Consider the following 20,750-nt stretch of genomic DNA (forward strand, 5'->3'; position numbering starts at 1 on the left):
TTGGTTCTGTTGACCCAAGCACTTGGGCTGGACGGTAGAGCGACGGTTTCGCTTCATGCAGGTCGGTGTTCAATCCCCGACCGTCCAAAGTGGTTGGGCACCATTCCTTCCCACCGTCCCATCCCAAATCCTTATCCTGACCCCTTCCCAGTGCTATATAGTCGTAATGACTTGGCGCTTTCCTCCCTGATAGTTGGTCCTGTTGGCCATTATTTGTATTAGTGGTACGTGGGTGTCATATTTAGTGAGGTGCTCCTCGAAAAAGGCAAGTCAGCAAAGAACTGTTTGGGTAGAGGTTCGAACGTAACATTTCCAAATCACGTGAAAAGTATTTTTCAATCATAATCGCGGGGAGTAACGTTGCTGGATTAATGAGGTATTAATGATTAATGAGATTAATGGATTAATGGATTAATGAGGCATACAAGTAATCTCCTGAGACACACACATAACTACTAATCGCCTCAGTAGTAGCAGGGGGAGCTGGTGAATATCAAGATTGGTGAATTTAAGAAAATGATGCATTAGAATATCTTTGCAACAATGAAAGTATCACTTGTGCTCAAATATGTACCACCGTCCGTGAGGCCTCACTTTAAAGAATACAAACTTATTGACCATTCCACACACTAGAAAAGGAAGGGACGACGACGTTTCGGTCCGTCCTGGACCATTCTCAAGTCGATTATTTTCAAGTGTCAACATACATCAGCCACGTTATTGTGACTCATCGCCTGTAATACAAACTTTATATTGATGAATATATATGCTACTATTGATCACATGCCTCTGTATAACTAATAATCCTGTGTGATAGGGATTTTTTTAGCATCACGAAGCTAGACTCACTATATGAATCCTTTCATATAGTCCAGGGAGCTATATAAATGCAGATTTATCTAAATACGTTTATAATAAAAAAAATAGTTTGGTTCCATAATTGAGGGAAATGAACTGCCGAGAAATACTGAGGAAACTAAAGTTAGCGACATTGGAAGCCAGGAGAAGCAGATGGGACATGATCCAAACATACAAAGTCCTTGGGAGGGGAGGAGGTTATCTATGATATTGATATATAATATTTCAATTAAGTATAAGTGTTGCAATTGAACATGTATGGAAGCTAAACAGTAAGATGAGCAGCAATAATGTGAAGACACACTTCTTAAGAAAGTTAAATATATTATCAGGAGAAATAGTGCAGGCAAAACTTCCATCCACAATTAGAAAATCTGATATATCAAGCAACATAACTTTCAGAAGTCATTGCATTAGACGACCGTTAATTTAGAAAGTGGGTACCTAGGGGGCCGGAACTCGGTCCAGCAATCTCTGTTAGGTAAGTACACACACACACACACACACACACACACACACACACACACACACACACACACACACACACACACACACACACACACACACACACACACACACACAGGCATTTAGGGCGCAAGGGAAACTGAGGCATTTAGGGCGCTTTACACTGCCTACGTAAGGCCAGTCTTAGAGTATGCCGCCTCATCATGGAGTCCCCATCTGAAGAAGCATATAATGAAACTGGAAAAGGTTCAGAGGTTTGCAACGAGACTCGTCCCAGAGCTACGAGGGATGGGGTATGAAGAGCGCCTGAGGGAACTGTGCCTTACGACACTAGAAAGAAGAAGGGAGAGGGGGGACATGATAGGAACGTATAAGATACTCAGAGGAATTGACAGAGTGGACATAGACGAAATGTTCACACGGAATAGTAACAGAACGAGAGGACATGGATGGAAGCTTGAAACTCAGATGAGTCACAGAGATGTAAGGAAGTTTTCTTTTAGCGTGAGAGTAGTGGGGAAATGGAATGCACTTCAGGAACAGGTTGTGGAAGCAAATACTATTCATAATTTTAAAACCAGGTATGATAGGGAAATGGGACAGGAGTCATTGCTGTAAACAACCGATGCTCGAAAGGCGGGATCCAAGAGTCAATGCTCGATCCTGCAAGCACATATAGGTGAGTACATATAGGTGAGTACACACACACACACACACACACACACACACACACACACATTGGAAGACAGAAGAGTTAGGGGGGGGACATGATCACCACATTCAAGATCATCAAGGGAATTGACAGGGTTGATAAAGACAGGCTGTTTAACACAAGGTGCACACGCACTAGGGGACACAGGTGGAAACTGAGTGCCCAAATGAGCCACAGAGATATTAGAAAGAACTTTTTTAGTGTCAGAGTGGTTGACAAATGGAATGCATTAGGAAGTGATGTGGTGGAGGCTGACTCCATACACAGTTTCAAGTGTAGATATGATAGAGCCCAATAGGCTCAGGAACCTGTACACCTGTTGATTGACAGTTGAGAGGCGGGACTAAAGAACCAGTGCTCAACCCCCGCAAGCACAACTAGGTGAGTACAACTAGGTGAGTACACACACACACACACACACACACACACACACACACACACACACACACACACACACACACACACACACACACACACACACACACACACACACACACACACACACACACACACACACACACACACACACACACACTCACACACTATCAATATACATATACAACTAGCATAGTGCCCTGACCATCATCTTGGCAGCTGCGTTGGGAAAGGTGATGCTAGGCGCCCCCAGCACGTCCCAGCTTTGGCCGCAAGGAGCTCCCAGCTGTCTTGAAAGATAACATAGCAGAGAAAAAGGTTCTGGTCAGGTGGCGTGACGTACAGTATGTGGTGGTGGTGATGTTGGTGGTGTGTTTGTTGGTGGTGGTGATGTTGGTGGTGTGATTGTTGTTGGTGGTGATGTTGGTGGTGTGATTGTTGGTGGTGGTGATGTTGGTGGTGTGATTGTTGGTGGTGGTGATGTTGGTGGTGTGATTGTTGGTGGTGGTGATGTTGGGGTGTGATTGTTGGTGGTGTGATTGTTGGTGGTGGTGATGTTGGTGGTGTGATTGTTGTTGGTGGTGATGTTGGTGGTGGTGATGTTGGTGGTGTGATTGTTGGTGGTGTGATTGTTGGTGGTGGTGATGTTGGTGGTGTGATTGTTGGTGGTGGTGATGTTGGTGGTGTGATTGTTGGTGGTGGTGATGTTTCTGGGTGTGTTTGTTGGTGTTGGTGGTGTTGATGGTGATGATGCTGTTGTTGATGGTGACATATAGTGGTTGTGGTGGTGTCTACGGTACAAGGTTGATATATCAGCATGAATAATGATGAACTAGAGGGGTTTAATACCCGCAGGTCCAAAGTGACCCTTGGCATCTATGAAAAGAACAAAAGCTAATCGAGTGAGCCTTTGTAGGACCCCACCAGTGCAGGGTTGGATTCTTTTGAATTACCAACCCTCCATTTCTTTTTTTAATGTCTTTGATATTGTGAATTGGTTACACTTTAAAGACTTACAAGGAATTAACATGAATTGTCAAATGAAGGGTTGGAACCATTGATGCAGCAGACGTTTCCTCTTTGGATTGCCTCAGTGAAGTGCTGAAAGAGGAAATAGCCGGCTCATGTGGGCATTTAGATGACCAGCCGCTAGGATGACGGGGTCCTAGGAGCTGAGGCTCAATTCTGCAAACCGGATTAGGTAAGCGAATACAATGTGAATTCCCCCCCCCCCCCCACCCTTCCTTTTTTTTTACTCCAGAAACGTTATTTAGTTTTCCTTCCAATAAAATATGAATTACATCTTATTCAGTGAAGATATGAATAACATTTGATCACTCCAAAAATATAAATTACATTTACTCACACCTAGAATAGGAATTACATTCATTCACCCCCAAAATGGGAATTTAATTTACTCTCTAAAAAATTTTGAATTAAAAAAAAAATAGCTAGTTGTGGTTAATTAAGCACTTGACTGGTGAACCGAATAATGGCATCGGGACTTTGATTAATGAGCTGAAGGGACGAAAAAAAAAAAAAAAAAAAAAGCGAAGAAGCAGAGTCAAACGAGCCTGTGATTGGGTGCAGTTGATGCTACTGCTTCAGTCACTGTCCCGTGACAGTGTAGGTACGTCCCGTGACAGTGTCGGAACGTCCCATGACAGTGTATGTACGTCCCGTGACAGTGTATGTACGACCCGTGACAGTGTAGACAGGAGCCAGAAGGCAATTTGTTAAATTCACTGCTTAATTGGGAGCTTAATACACTGCATTTCCCTTCTGATTTGTTATGTTTGTGGGATAATTAGCACTTTTGAGTATTATTAAACTGGTGCATGAGTTCAAGAATTCATATTCCCACAAACCACATTCAAAGACGGACAACGAATCTTCTATTAGAAGATTTGAATAAATGCCAGACCGCCTAGAGAATGATAAACACGAGAGAGGGAGATGAGACACGGATGGCAAAGCTAGTAGAAGTAGCAGAAAGGAGAATGTTAGCGAGAAAGGATAGGGGAAATGGGGAAGAGCGACCAGCCAATAAGGTTACAGCAGGTCTTCACACGGAACGAGGAGCATTGACCATGAAATATAGGCTGGGGTCAGACCCAATTCTCTGAGCCTTTAGACAGGGGCAATAAGAGGGAATGAAAGTGGATCTAGAACAGAATAACAAAATAACAGTATCAGTAGGAAATGTAACTCAGAAGAAAGTGTACAGAAGAGATAATTACCAAACAATAAACTAGTAGCTATAAAGATGATAATGTGAATATGAAAAAAGACCATATATATATATATATTTTTTTTTTGAGATATATACAAGAGTTGTTACATTCTTGTATATATATATATATATATATATATATATATATATATATATATATATATATATATGGCACAACTCTCCTAAACACGAGAGTCAAGTATACAACTTTAGAACACTTTCCCACCAGGAGACTCGAACCCTAGCCAGCACAGAAGCCTTCCAGCAACTGGCATAACAGGTACGCCTTAACCCTCTTCACCACCTGCTCAGACCCTTAAAAGAGATGGTAATTTCGGAGTATTTAAATACTCCGAAATTACCATCTCTTTTAAGGGTCTGAGCAGGTGGTGAAGAGGGTTAAGGCGTACCTGTTATGCCAGTTGCTGGAAGGCTTCTGTGCTGGCTAGGGTTCGAGTCTCCTGGTGGGAAAGTGTTCTAAAGTTGTATATATATATATATATATATATATATATATATATATATATATATATATATATATGTCGTACCTAATAGCCAGAACGCACTTCTCAGCCTACTATTCAAGGCCCGATTTGCCTAATAAGCCAAGTTTTCATGAATTAATGTTTTTTCGTCTACCTAACCTACCTAACCTAACCTAACCTAGCTTTTTTTGGCTACCTAACCTAACCTTACCTATAAATATAGGTTAGGTTAGGTTAGGTAGGGTTGGTTAGGTTCGGTCATATATCTACGTTAATTTTAACTCCAATAAAAAAAAATTGACCTCATACATAGAGAAAAGGGTTGCTTTATCATTTCATAAGAAAAAAATTATAGTAAATATATTAATTCAGGAAAACTTGGCTTATTAGGCAAATCGGGCCTTGAATAGTAGGCTGAGAAGTGAGTTCTGGCTACTAGGTACGACATATATATATATATATATATATATATATATATATATATATATATATATATATATATATATATATATGTCGTACCTAGTAGCCAGAACGCACTTCTCAGCCTACTATGCAAGGCCAAATTTGCCTAATAAGCCAAGTTTTCATGAATTAATTGTATTTCGACTACCTAACCTACCTAACCTAACCTAACCTAACTTTTTCGGCTACCTAACCTAACCTAACCTATAAAGATAGGTTAGGTTAGGTTAGGTAGGGTTGGTTAGGTTCGGTCATATATCTACGTTAATTTTAACTCCAATAAAAAAAATTGGCCTCATACATAATGAAATGGGTAGCTTTATCATTTCGTAAGAAAAAAATTAGAGAAAATATAATATTTTAGGAAAACTTGGCTTATTAGGCAAATCGGGCCTTGCATAGTAGGCATAGAAGTGCGTTCTGGCTACTAGGTACGACATATATATATATATATATATATATATATATATATATATATATATATATATATATATATATATATATATATATATATATATATATATAGACAGCTGTCCCCCTCCACGTTTTAAGACCGGTTACTAGACTTTATGCAGGAGCTTCAGCTCCTAGACCCCAGCCTTCCAGTTGTTGGTAAAAAAAAAAATCCGCATGGCTCGGACAACGTTCTTGAATCGTCGACTTCACTTACTACACAGTCAATGTTTTCCAGCCGTATAACTCGCTTAAATTCTACCCACCTGCACGCTTATAATGTACCTTCCACGTGTTGTTCACTTTCCCCTTCCTCGTTCCTCACACTCTCTTCAACCACACACACACACACACACACACACACACACACACACACACACACACACACACACACACACACACACACACACACACACACACACACACACACACACTCACACTCACTACATATACACACCCATCCGTTTCACAAACACAACAGTGGCTGCGTTTCGTGTCTCAATCATCAATATTCTGGTTGAGCACTAGTGAATATGCAAGGCGTCGGAACAGCGCGGAAGGCCTGTGGACACGTGGTGATCAAATGTCCTCAGAGGGAATGGGAGCTTAGAGGAAAGATAGAGAGCAAGAGAGAGAGGGAGAGAGAGAAATTTGAGAATTATGGAAATATATAGAGTGAAAGAGAAAACAAACCAATTGATTCTCATGACGAATTATTAATTCGAATCGTGACGAATTATTTCGTCATGATTCTCATGACGAATTAGTGTGTGTGTGTTTGTGTGTGCATGAGAGAGAGAGAGAGAGAGATCATGAATTAATACCAGCTCCCAACATCACAGACTAAACATCAAAGCTCAGAAGCCTCTTCAACCAAATTCAACCACACAGGTGCACGCAGAACTCCCTTCTCTCCCCCCCCCCATCTATCACAAAATAGTTACCAACACATTTGGTAGTATCCACCAAAACCTCGTTCATTCACCAATCATGTCAAGAACCGGATTATCACATAAGACAGCTTCCAGAACCAACATAAATCATATTTTATCAAGGGTTCTATAATGAACACAATTCTCCCATCCCAGAACCCGATAAAAATTTAGACAGAACCTAAAAAAATTTTTATCCCGAAATACCACTATTAATATTCTCAGAACTTACTAAAAACGAACCTAAAAAAAAACCGCTAACTCTACCCAGAACCAAATAAAACCAACCTAAAATTCCACTAGAAATCGACCCAGAATCTATTAAAACCCGGTAAGACACTTCCCTACACATTACGGAACAAGTGGAATGAGATATTACACCATCATCATCCACATTTTGCAGAATGGGTTAGAGGAGTGTCATGGAATCGCCACTTTGGCACAATACTCAAGATCAACGCCTTTTCAACGCTGAATCGACGTCATCAATGACATTGATTCACCAGTCGAACCAACACCACTTTTGAATATTGTGCCCAGTGGAGAAATAGAAGTATTTTGGAGGCAGAGGTTAGAACTGAATAGAGATTGAAGTTAGATGCCCAGCTAACAGTCATGCAGTGAACATGGCTCGACTGATGAAGAAGAAAGGGGGGGAAGAGAGATTCGACCGCTTCCAAAAGGGGAAATTTAGATGGCATGAAAGGCAAGAGGAGGGAATTGAAACAGAGGTAGTAGTAGGATAGGAATACGCTTTGAAATGAAAGGGATAAACGGACAGAAATAGAGGTAGGAAAGAGTGAATAAAGAGGATGACGTGGGTTTGAGTGACATAAAATAGAAAAAACCTTACGACCCCTCGAGCTTGCATAGCAAAATTAATAAGATCCACTGCTGCTAAAACTGTAATTAACACAAAAGTCTACCAATTGAAGATGGATCGAAACCCGAGGAAAAAAAATAGGTTGTGTTCGAGTAAATGGAGAAACTGATGAGAACAATGGTAAAAGAACCAAACACAAAACAATTAAAAACAATCACCCAAGCACAGGAGTTAATGGAGTGTATAACACGAGAAAAACAAATACAAATTTCTAGATACGGAGATGATTACACAAAACAAAATAGCCAAAGCGAATAATAATCGTAGATGAAGGGTGGAGAGGGAGAGTGCGAAATATTGAGGCAATGCACAGCACTGCAACAGGAAGAACAATAAAGAGGAGGGGAGGGAGAGGGAGAGAAAGAGGAGAGAGAGAGGAGAGGAGAGGAGATAACTAACTGCAGTAATAGGAACACTAGCAGCAGGAAAGTCAGCACAATGGTATGAAAACAAACAACACGATTGAATCCCTTTCCAGTGATGCTGCTGCTGCTGCTGCTGCTGCATCTCGATGATCTGGAAGCTATGCAGATGGGCAGCATCAGCCCACCCCTCGTTATTTAGTTGCACGAGCTGATAGACCAGTGCCAGAGGGGTGCCATAGAGGAGTGCCGGAGAGATGCCATATAGTTGGACAGATGAAGGCCTGATATTGCCATAGACTGAGAGTGTAGCTTGCTGAAAGTAAGAGGTTGGTGGGAGAATAATGATTTAACGGTGAAAACAAAATACTGTTTAAGACATGATTGTTTCACCGTGGTAAGTTGCACGGTTACGATGTTTATTGACAGTAAGAGAGAAGATAATATGGTGTTTGGGATTTATGGAGGAAGACAGGTGGTATGTTTATTTTTTGTAATTCAGACCGAGATGTATATTACAGCAGAGTGGACGTGTCCGGGTGTAGGAGTACAATGCGGTACAGTGGAGGTGTGCGCGTGTAGAGATGCATTACAGTATGGCGAGGATTCAGAGCCGGCGACACTGTATTATTATTGCAGCTGTAATATAAATACTACCTATTTAATATATCACACAATCTGTATATTTTTCATGAGTATATATTACAAAGATTTAACGTGCATTGATAATATTCAGATTTAGCGTGTCTTTAGAGTGTATATATTGATCATAACTTAGTGTGCCCAGGTTTACTATGATTTCTAATTTTAACGACTCTGCTATATCTTAAAGCGCACATGGTATATCTTAGAGCGCACATGGTATATCTTAGAGCGCACATGGTAAATCTTAGAGCGCATATGGTATATCTTAGAGCTCACAAAGTGAACATATCCTAATACTAACTGCAGTAGAAAGCCAACTATATATATTACCTAACCTCTGCCTGTGACAGAAGTTCTCTGTCACAGGCAGAGGTTCTCTGAGGTTCTCAGAGGTTCTCTGAGGTTCTCAGAGGTTCTCTGTGAACTCTGAGGTTCACCGCGCCAGATATAACCTTTCGCCAGGGAGTATAACTCTCATCACTCTTAGTCTCCGGGCGAGGCGAAGATCAACTATATAATATATGTCGGAAAATCCGACACCATTTTATATCATACAGATAATAGCTGTATTGTATAAACAAGTTACCCATAGAAAACGTAACTTGTAGTGGAATTACCGTCTAAAGAAAACGGGATATCATCACCACATACTATTATAATTCACCACCTATTATGGTGGGAATTATTCTTAAATACATTAGTCTTTGGACTTTACCATCATAAAAACATCTTATATAAATTAACTTAATTATCAATATTAAAGTAGAGTAAATGTGACCCTTCTATCACTTTCTGACATGTGGACAAAGTAGGCCAGGCGTCAGGGAGGAAGGAGGGAGCCATTGTTGTGTCACCTCCGAGACGTGTGGAGCAAATTTAGCTCCTATCATATCTGGACAATGTCGGCCAGTAACGTCAATAGTATGGAGTGTTAAACAGCCATTGTTTATATTGAGACCAGAGGCTCACACGGGAGCAAATACGGCTCCTGTTAAATTTACTTGGACGTAGTGTTATGGAAACCAAAGGTGTACCATTTTTCAACACGCTGTCTACAAATTCAAGTTAAGTGTCTATCCGAAACCCGTTTATCATTCATTTATGGCCATTAATGTCAGGATATAGGGTGACCCGGTTAGATCGCGAAATCGCCTCATACTAAAGGTCAAGACGAGGATGCAAGATTTTGTGCACCAGTTACTGGGTGATGGAAGCTACCTCAAAGAGGATAATTTGGTGTCTACACCCTAGTTATACCTGGTGGACTAACCTGCTGTACTATAAGATAAGGAACCTCATCAATGTATGTAGTTACTGTAGTTTGATTGGCTGCATATATATTAATTTAATAACCCCCCCTAATGTGTAGAGGATCGATTTGTGAGATTAAGAGATTATTGCAGAAATACAGTCCACTTATCATTATACAAATTGCTATCGAAGTATATAAATTAACGTAAATATAAATTCATATAAATTAAATAAATATAAATCTCACAGGTCGGTTCCCACAATATACGCTTCCTGGTGTGCCTTAATGCGTATGTAGCTAGAGGTTTGGATGCTGTGTTGACGTCAGCCTGATGCTGGGGTGATACCGATACGATACGAGACTTTCCTCTCCATTACAGCCTCTGGGATACACGTGGATGCTGAGGGGGGGGGGGGGGATCGAGAGTAAATCTGTGTATCTGTGTATATATCGGGCAGCCATGATGACAGAGAGAGAAGGGCTGCCTGGCAAGCTGGTTTATGTTGGAGTGTTGGAGACTTCTCCCTCGTTCATTCTCCCTGTGAGGGTGCCCCGCTGAAATGTGTGTGTTATTTTGAGGGGAACTGAAGTAACATTGAAGAATTATTATTCAGTTATTGTTCTTGTTTGGTGTTGAAGGAATGTGTCGTTGTGGTGCAACAGTGCATAGTTTTTTTTTTTTTTTACATACATGCGCAGGAAAATATGAAATATGCGAGTTGTAACTATTTATATATATATTTTTTTAAGCATTTTTAGTCTTCATTTTCACATTTTAGTGGATTGTCTGAATCAATGTTATTACGTGATTACCAGATTACTATGGTTCTGGTGTACACACACACACACACACACACACACACACACACACACACACACACACACACACATACACACACACACACACACACACACACACACACACACACACACACACACACACACACACACACACACACAGCCACAGAGACGTTAGAAAGAATTTTTTCAGTGTCAGAGTAGTTAATAAATGGAATGCACTAGGAAGTGATGTGGTGGAGGCTGACTCCATACACAGTTTCAAATGTAGATATGATAGAGCCCAGTAGGCTCAGGAATCTGTACACCAGTTGATTGACGGTTGAGAGGCGGGACCAAAGAGCCAGTGCTCAACCCCCGCAAGAACAACTTGGTGAGTACACATATACACACACTCACACTCACACTTGGGGGCCTGATAGCTGGACAGCGCTCTGGACTCGTATTCCTAGGGTCCGGGTTCGATCCCCGGTGATGTCAGAAACAAAATTGGCAGAGTTTCTTTCACCCTGATTGTAACCAGGGGTCGGAGGAAATCTGATGCCCTTGTTCACGTTCCACCAGTGTTGAATAGTTTATCCTTGTCTACCCTGTCGATTCCCCCTGTAGATTTTGTAGGTAATGATCATGTCCCCCCCTACTCTTCTGTCTTCCAGTGTCGTAAGGTGCATTTCCCGCAGCATTTCCTCATAACTCATGCCTCTTAGTTCTGGCACTAGTCTAGTGGCATATATCTGAATTTTTTTCCAGCATCGTCTTGTGCTTGACAAGGTACGGGCTCCATGCTGGGGCCGCATACTCCAGGATTGGTCTTACATATGTGGTATACAAGATTTTGAATTATTCCCTACACAGGTTCCTGAAGGCTGTTCTGATGTTAGCCAGCCTCGCATATGCCGCAGACGTTATTCTTTTTATGTGGGCTTCAGGAGACAGGTTGAGTGTGATATCAACTCCTAGAGCTTTCTCTCTGTCCGTTTCATTAAGTACTTCATCTTCTATTCTGTATCCTGTGTCTGACCTCCTGTTTCCACCGCCTAGTTTCATTACTTTGCTATTGACAGTCATCTTCAAATTCTCAAACCGACTGAATCCTATGCCTTTACTGATGGCTCTGTGCAGTTAGGCACTGGTAGAACAGGTTGTGCATGTGCAGTGTATAAAGGGAATGAAATGATCATGACTAGAACACAGAGATTGAACAACTGGGCAAGCACGACACAGACCGAGCTATTGGGTATTTATCTAGCCACTGAATACCTTAAGCTCAATGGTGGTGGAGTTATTTTCTGTGACTCTAAAAGTGCTCTGCAGTCCTTAAATAACCCATCACAATGTATGTCGGAAGTAGCTTGTAATATTAAATGGAATGTAATTTTTGCCAATGATAATAATTCTTGTATAAAATTTGTGTGGATCCCATCCCATGTTGGAGTTGAAAAACATGACTTTGTAGATCAATTGGCCAATGAGGCTTGCAGGAAAGAAAACATTGATTATGACTTTGGACTATCTAATGTAGTTATTAGAAACATACAAATTAAAGAAATTAATTCAGATTTAGAAGAACTAAGAAATGCACAGAGACCTGAAAGCTGCAGTATTAAAAGTTATGACAAGTTCTGTAATAATAGGTATTTGTATGGTCAGCACAGTAACCGGACCAGGCAATGTGATGTAGTAATTGCGCGAATTCGCCTTGGATATAGACACATCTGGCAGGTTAGTGAGGCTGAGCCACTACCAGAATATTCAGATTGTAAACTCTGTGATAAACCTTTAATGCATTCACTAGAACACTATATTGATGAATGTGAAACCGTAAAGGACTTTAGACCTCCTGGCCTATTGTACCACCAACTGTGTAACTATTTTATTGACTCAGGTGTTCTGGACGACATCCTAACAATTTACCCAAAATTTGCTTGTCCATTTTAAAGAATGAAGAACAATTTCTATTTATATTCTAAGCTGCATCACTTATGAACCCATCCCTGCCCTTGTGTGGCAGTGCACAATAGAAAGTTGTTTTCACATATCCACACATTAAAACATTGATTGTAACCGTGATATATATGTGCTTCAGCCTACAGTTTAGACCTATTGTCTTATGTATGACCCTCTGTCCTGCGTGACAGTGAATACTAGCATTAACCTCAATTTAATAAGACTATCAAAATCCTCAGATTAGGCAAAATTGTAATTAATTTTATCAATAAAGATGTTAATAATAATAATTTGCATTTACTCGGGTTGAACTTTAGCAGCCATATGTTGAACCATTCATTCAGTCTGTCTAGGTCATCTTGTAGCCTCCTACTATCTTCCTCGTTTTCAATCCTCCTCATAATTTTTGCATCATCATTAAACATTGAGAGAAACGATTCTATGCCCTTTGGAAGATCATTTACTTATATCAGAAACAGCATAGGTCCAAGGACTGACCCCTGTGGGACTCCACTTGTAACGTCACGCCAATCTGAGACTTCACTCCTGACATTGACTCGTTGTCTCCTGTTGCTTAGGTACTCCCTTATCCAATGGAGTACCTTCCCTTTCACTTCAGCCTGAATCTCCAGCTTTTTCACTAGCCTCTTGTGTGGTACTGTATCTAAGGCTTTCTGGCAATCCAAAAATATGCAGTCAATATGCAAAAATATGCAGTCAAAATTGTGTGTGTGTGTGTGTGTGTGTGTGTGTGTTTGTGGAAAAAAATTAGTAGTTAGTAACAGTAACGCGAGCACAACTAGATGAATACAACTAGGTGAATAGATACACACCTACCTCATGCACGGTAGACAGGCTGCTACTTATATCTTTTTTCCCCCGGGTGATGTATTCCCGGGTGAATAATACAGCAGATGTATTTGATGTTCAAAAAACAAAAAATAGTTCGATTTTTATTTCGCCGCTTCATATTTGAAGCCCGAAGCATCATTTTATTACAATGTCATGACGACAGTCATTTTTAATATGTAACTTTTTTTACATTTCTAGAATACAATATAAAGTGCGTAGTTATTATATATTATGTGACAGTGATTTTATTTTTCTAATATATATATATATATATATATATATATATATATATATATATATATATATATATATATATATATATATATATATATATATATATATATATATGCGAACAAGCCTGAATGGTCCCCAGGACATATGCAACTGAATATGCATATGAATTAATAATATATATATATATATATATATATATATATATATTATTAATTATTTTTATTATTATAAAGTTGTGAGGGTACCACCTCTGGTGCAAATGTGGGGACCCATAGCCTCAGAGAAGAAAATAAGATGTATTCAGAAAAGACCTTGTGGATTCTCATTGAACACTTTAATATTTTGTTCTCCTACCACCCCCATTCTTTTGTATGTACACATATATATTTGTTTTATTTAAACTTTGTTACAAAAAGGGGTTACATATTGGATACAAAGATAATTATCAAAAGATGTCGAGTTCGTCCAGCTCCTCAGATGGCGGGCAGGAACCCTGAATGCAGTGTGCATTTTCCCCTCTGTATCGCCACACTGAGGCGCTGGAAAAGGAAGCTGGCAGCTCTAGGGTCCCTTGTTGTTTCAATTAGCCTAGAACCCAGTTTCTTCAAAAAACTGGTGGCACTCTTACCCTCAGGCGCCGAGTATCTCAGAAGCAATAGGGACAAAATTGTAGTGGTGATCCAGTTCTCTGTACTTACGGGATTTGACTGATTCTCTGTGAATGGCAGCGCCACCTGATTGTGCAACACTGAAGTCAATGTAGGTGTTAGCCAGGGCTGATACGCACGTGTAGTCCCATACCAACTGTTTGCTATTCTTCCAGGGGTTCACAGTGATACCATCCGGGCGACCAATAAGAGCATCAGAGTTACGGGGAGTTAGGTAACGGTGCTCTCTTTCAGCTGGGCATCCAGCTGTGGTGAGGCTCCTGTTGATGTCGTTAAATTCACTGTGCCTCGAGTGCCACCCCCTTGTGCTTTGGCAGAGTAGGCCATGGTGGTCTATTATATATATATATATATATATATATATATATATATATATATATATATATATATATATATATATATATGAATATGAAAACTCACACCCCAGAAGTGTGAATTCATTCGCATATAGTCCTGGGGACCATTCAGGCTTGTTCGCATATATATATATATATATATATATATATATATATATATATATATATATATATATATATATATATATATATATATATATATATATATATAATATGGTTATATATATATATATAACTTAACTACATTATATAGTATACATTATATAGTATATTTAACTACATTATATAGTATATTTGAAAAGAAAACATGTGGTCATGAACGAAACTAACAGTCTTCCCTCGTATTGTAGTTTCAGGTCAGCGTTCGTTCTAGTTGAGGATCATCCGTGCCCTTGTCTATCCAGCCCGTCGTCTCGAGCGCTCAAAACGTCACTAAAATGATGAACTAAATATCCTCCCAACCTAATCTAACCTAGCCTAGCTTAAGATCCACAAATTGAAAATAGGACAACACGTCAACTTTGCGAGCTGCTTCGATTAATAGTACGTTAATTTTTGGCTTTAGAGGATTTTGACGTCAAAATGCGATGTAATGTTCATGAGGACATCAGATGAGTCCTGGGGCCAGATTCACGAAAGCACTTACGCAAGCACTTACGAACGTGTACATCTTTCCTCAATCTTTCATGGCTTTGGTTACATTTATTTAACAGTTTACAAGCATGAAAACTTGCCAATCAACTGTTGTTATTGTTATAAACAGCCTCCTGGTGCTTCGGAGCTCATTAACTGCTTAATAATTGGAAACAAAGCCGCCAAAGATTGAGAAAAGATGTCCAGGTTCGTAAGTGCTCGCGTCAGTACTTTCGTGAATCTGGCCCCAGGACTCATCTGATGTCCTCATGAACAGTACATCGCATTTTGACGTCAAAATCCTCCAAAGCCAAAAATTAACGTACTATTAATGAAAGCAGCCTGTCTCCAGTATATAATTACATACTGTTCAATACGTAGAAATCGCGATTGGGCTAGTTTGTAAATGTCAATAACATGTGCTCATTGATTCGAATTTATAACGTAAATATATTTTGCACTGAGGGTCTGATTGATTAAGTACTTCGTCCTTTCAACTAATGGGTTGTCAAATATTTACACTTTCTATGCATCGGACTCGATAGGTTGAGTGAGTTTGCTTGGGTTTGTACGTTTTCTGGTTATCTTGAGATGATTTCGGGGCTTTAGTGTCCCCGCGGCCCGGTCCTCGACCAGGCCTCCACCCCCAGGAAGCAGCCCGTGACAGCTGACTAACTCCCAGGTACCTATTTACTGCTAAAGGTTAGGTTAGGTTGGATTTTGTACGGAGTGTCAGGTCAAGAGAAGCCTTTGTTCCCTCTGTGATCCTTTTTAGTTTGTGCGTTCACTCGCAGGACGAATTCGGGGTGCACAATGAACTATATCCGCCGCTGGCAGCAACAATCAAACAAATCAAATGAACTTTGTATATCACTGTTGTTGGTCGAGGGAGGGAGGAGAGGGGGGGGGGGGGAGTAGGACGCTTGGTTACGTGGTAAGAACATAAGAACAAAGGTAACTGCAGAGGGCCTATTGGCCCATACGAGGCAGCTCCTTATTATAACCACCCCAAGGTAAGGTTATTAGTCAATATTTTATGCCAGTGTCGCCTGACTTCCTCTTCTAATTTGTTAAACAGCACAGTCACAGTCTGTCTGTCTGTCTGTCTGTCTGTCTGTCTGTCTGTCTGTCTGTCTGTCTGTCTGTCTCTCCCTCCCCCCCTCTCTCTCTCTCTTCTCTTCTCACTCTCTCTCTCTCTCTCTCTCTCTCTCTCTCTCTCTCTCTCTCTCTCTCTCTCTCTCTCTCTCTCTCTCTCTCTCTCTCTCTCTCTCTCTCTCTCTCTCTCTCTCTCTCTCTCTCTCTCTCTCTCTCAATCAGTATAGCGACCAATGAAAACATCGAATTCATCATTATTCGTTAACGTTGCTGTAGAGGATAAATGACTATGATATTAGGTCCTCGTGGTGTTCCCAGTGCCACGCGTGTGTACGCGTGTGTGCGTGCGCGCGCGCACACACACACACACACACACACACACACACACACACACACACACACACACACACACACACACACACACACACACATTGAACACACACACTCAACTGTCAATCACCAGTTGATTGATAGTTGAGAGGCGGGACCAAGAAGCCAGAGCTCAACCCACGCAAGCACAAATAGGTGAGTACAAATAGGTGAGTACACACACACACATACACACAGGAAGCAGCCCGTAACAGTTGTTTAACTCCCAAGTACCTATTTACTGGTAGGTATGAGGGGTATCAGGGCGAAAGAAAGTCTGCCCATCTGTTTCCGCCGGCGCCGGGATCGGACCAGGGCCCTAGGATTACGAGTCCTAAGCGCTGTCCACTCACCTACAGGCCCCCCCTAAACTGTGCCCCCTTTAAATCATTCACTGTGTGTGTGTGTGTGTGTGTGTGTATGTGTATGTGTATGTGTATGTGTGTGTGTGTGTGTGTGTGTGTGTGTGTGTGTGTGTGTGTGTGTGTGTGTGTGTGTGTGTGTGTGTGTGTGTGTGTGTGTGTTTACTAGTTGTGTTTTTACGGGGGTTGAGCTTTGCTCTTTCGGCCCGCCTCTCAACTGTCAATCAACTGTTTACTAACTTTTTTTTTTTTTTCCACACCACACACACACACACACCCCAGGAAGCAGCCCGTGACAGCTGACTAACTCCCAGGTACCTATTTACTGCTAGGTAACAGGGGCATTCAGGGTGAAAGAAACTTTGCCCATTTGTTTCTGCCTCGTGCGGGAATCGAACCCGCGCCACAGAATTACGAATCCAGGCTACGAGGCCCCCTGTGTGTGTGTGCGCGCGTGTGCGTGTGCGCTCCCATGTAGCAGAGTGACCAGATCGAATTCAGATTTTTCAGCGTAGTTCCTGGCGAGGTGATGAACGCCTTTAATATCATTTAGGGGAGAAAATTGGTCGTAATTGTGAGCTGCAGATTGTTGGACGGACGAGTTTCTGGGGGGGACTGTGTTGTTGTTGTTTTAAACTGTGCTTCACAGTTGCTACTGGCTTGAACTGTGTTGCACAGTTGTTGCTACCTAAACTGTTACACACAGAAATCACAATTGCGTGATGCATCAAATGAACAAATCCACAGCATTAAGGGTAGCGTCTGGGATGCTCTCGGATGCAGGTTCGAATCCTCGTCACGGCCCTTGTGGATTTGCTCATTTACCTAAACTGTACTCCACTACGGGCTCACCATAGCCCGTGCTACTTGGATCTTTTAGTTCCAGGTAGCGAATCTTTAACAACAACAACCTAAACTGTGGTGCATCGTTGCAGATCTCGGTGATATCTCCCCTGTTGATGTCTCTCATTCACACTAAGACGTCGTTCGGGTTTTCTGTCACCCTTTGTCTGTCTTACCAATGCAGGTCGAGCTGCCTAATCCTCTCCCAGTTCACCTGGGGAACAGTCTGATCATCTTACGATGAGTGGAATTAGTGGACGGTGTGATCCTAGAGTGACCTCATCAGGACCAGTTATACTTGATGAGAGATGAAAGAAGATTTTTTTTGTGTGTCGTTCCTGTTTATAATCCCAAGCATCGTATTCACTTTGTCAGGCGCGTTAGTACTTTGCTGCCTTAGGTCACACTTAACTGTCCATCATTGCAGCAGGATTCCGTGCAATTCGATGTGAATAGTTCTGAATTTTTCTTGGGTTAATTCTGGCAGTCATTTCCCAAGGTATAAGATTTTGCTCTTAACCCGCCAAACACACACACCGAAACTACAACGTTGGTACAACATTCGAACAAGTTTTAACACCTCCTAACCAGTTATAACAACCAATATAGCAAGTTGTAACAACGTTCTAATACGTCATAAACACGATAAGCCAAGATGTAACAACTTTATTACAAGTTGTAACAAGCGGAAAATAGAGACAGTTTCGGTTTGTGTTTCTTGGGAATTGCTTTCAACTAAATCTGTCACTTGTTTGCTCAATTTTGCAGTGGGAGGAAGTCTTTCTGAAATTTCCCCGAGTCCGAATTCGAGTTTACTATTCATCTCAAATTTCATATCGTCCACAAGTTTGCTAATATTACTACTCTCTGATGCATCTGGGTATTTGACACCTGTTATCACTAACAAAAGCCCTCCAAAATGATATCCTTGAGGCATTCCACTAGTAACATTTCTCTACTCAGTCGTTATCTCAATGGTATCAACTGACTGCTTCCAATCCTTTTAACCAGGCACTGACCCAATGACTAGGAAGGCCTAAACCTTCCTAATCAGCCTCTCGTGGGGTTGCAGTGTCAAAAGCTTTACTAACGTCAATGCAGATAGAAGTCATATATTCATGTGGATTGTTAACATACACAAACGGTGCGATAGATTCCTTGAGGTTATCTTGAGATGATTTCGGGGCTTTTTAGTGTCCCCGCTACCCGGTCCTCGACCAGGCCTCCACCCGCAGGAAGCAGCCCGTGACAGCTGACTAACACCCAGGTACCTATTTTACTGCTAGGTAACAGGGCCATAGGGTGAAAGAAACTCTGCCCATTGTTTCTCGCCGGCGCCTGGGATCGAACCCAGGACCACAGGATCACAAGTCCAGCGAGCTGTCCGCTCGGCCGACCGGCTCCTACATATCGTGTTTTTCGTTGGATATTGGGTACAGATAGAGTTATAACGTGTGTGTTTCCTGTTTACTGTTTACATGTTTAAGGCTGTTTTAGGTACGGGACTATGATGCTTGTTTAAAGCGAGATGCTAGAGGTGGTGTGTGTTTGTTTATCTGGTGACATGTGGTGCTGAGGTGTCATGCTTGCAGGGGTTAAATTTGGTGTTGTGATATTTGGTTTACAATGTTTTGTTTTGCAACTGTATAAGTGGCTTTCGTGCATACTCAGCTTATTTACAGTGGCAATTGCTTATATGCTACCCAAATTAATGGCGGCCAATGTTGAGTTGTTTACAATGATCGGTTTTTCAAGTGCTGTGGAAGTAGCTTGGCTTGTTGTTCGCTGTTTGAACAACTCCTAGAGGAGGAGGAGGACGGAAGCTTGAAGGAAGGCTACGCGGAGTGGTGGTCAATCAAAAGTACTTGCGGTAAGCAGAGTAAAAAAGTACTTGCGGTAAGCAGAGTAAAAAAGTACTTGCGGTAAGCAGAGTAAAAAAGTACTTGCGGTAAGCAGAGTAAAAAAGTACTTGCGGTAAGCAGAGTAAAAAAGTACTTGCGGTAAGCAGAGTAAAAAAAGTACTTGCGGTAAGCAGAGTAAAAAAGTACTTGCGGTAAGCAGAGTAAAAAAGTACTTGCGGTAAGCAGAGTAAAAAAGTACTTGCGGTAAGCAGAGTAAAAAAGTAGTTGCGGTAAGCAGAGAAAAAGCTTAGTGAGGGGGGGGAAAATGCCTTTCTTCCCGTGGGATCAAAACTCGGTTGCCTTAAATGTGGCGGAAACTTACATATATGTGAAGCGTATTTTTATGACTCTGGGATCATTGATTAGTTTGGCCTTGAGCTTAAGGGCTGTCAACCTATGATGGGGTTCATTAATGCCACCACAATAGCTTACTGACCAACCAGCAATTACAATTTAGTCCTGTACATTGTCCAGGACTGAACTAAATCCTTTTTTTGCACTATCATTCACAAAACGAGTATTGGGTACTCCTCTCGATGAACACACATAGTATATATATATATAATATATATATA

This window comes from Procambarus clarkii, chromosome 16 (assembly GCF_040958095.1).
Source record: "Procambarus clarkii isolate CNS0578487 chromosome 16, FALCON_Pclarkii_2.0, whole genome shotgun sequence".
Taxonomy (NCBI): domain Eukaryota; kingdom Metazoa; phylum Arthropoda; class Malacostraca; order Decapoda; family Cambaridae; genus Procambarus; species Procambarus clarkii.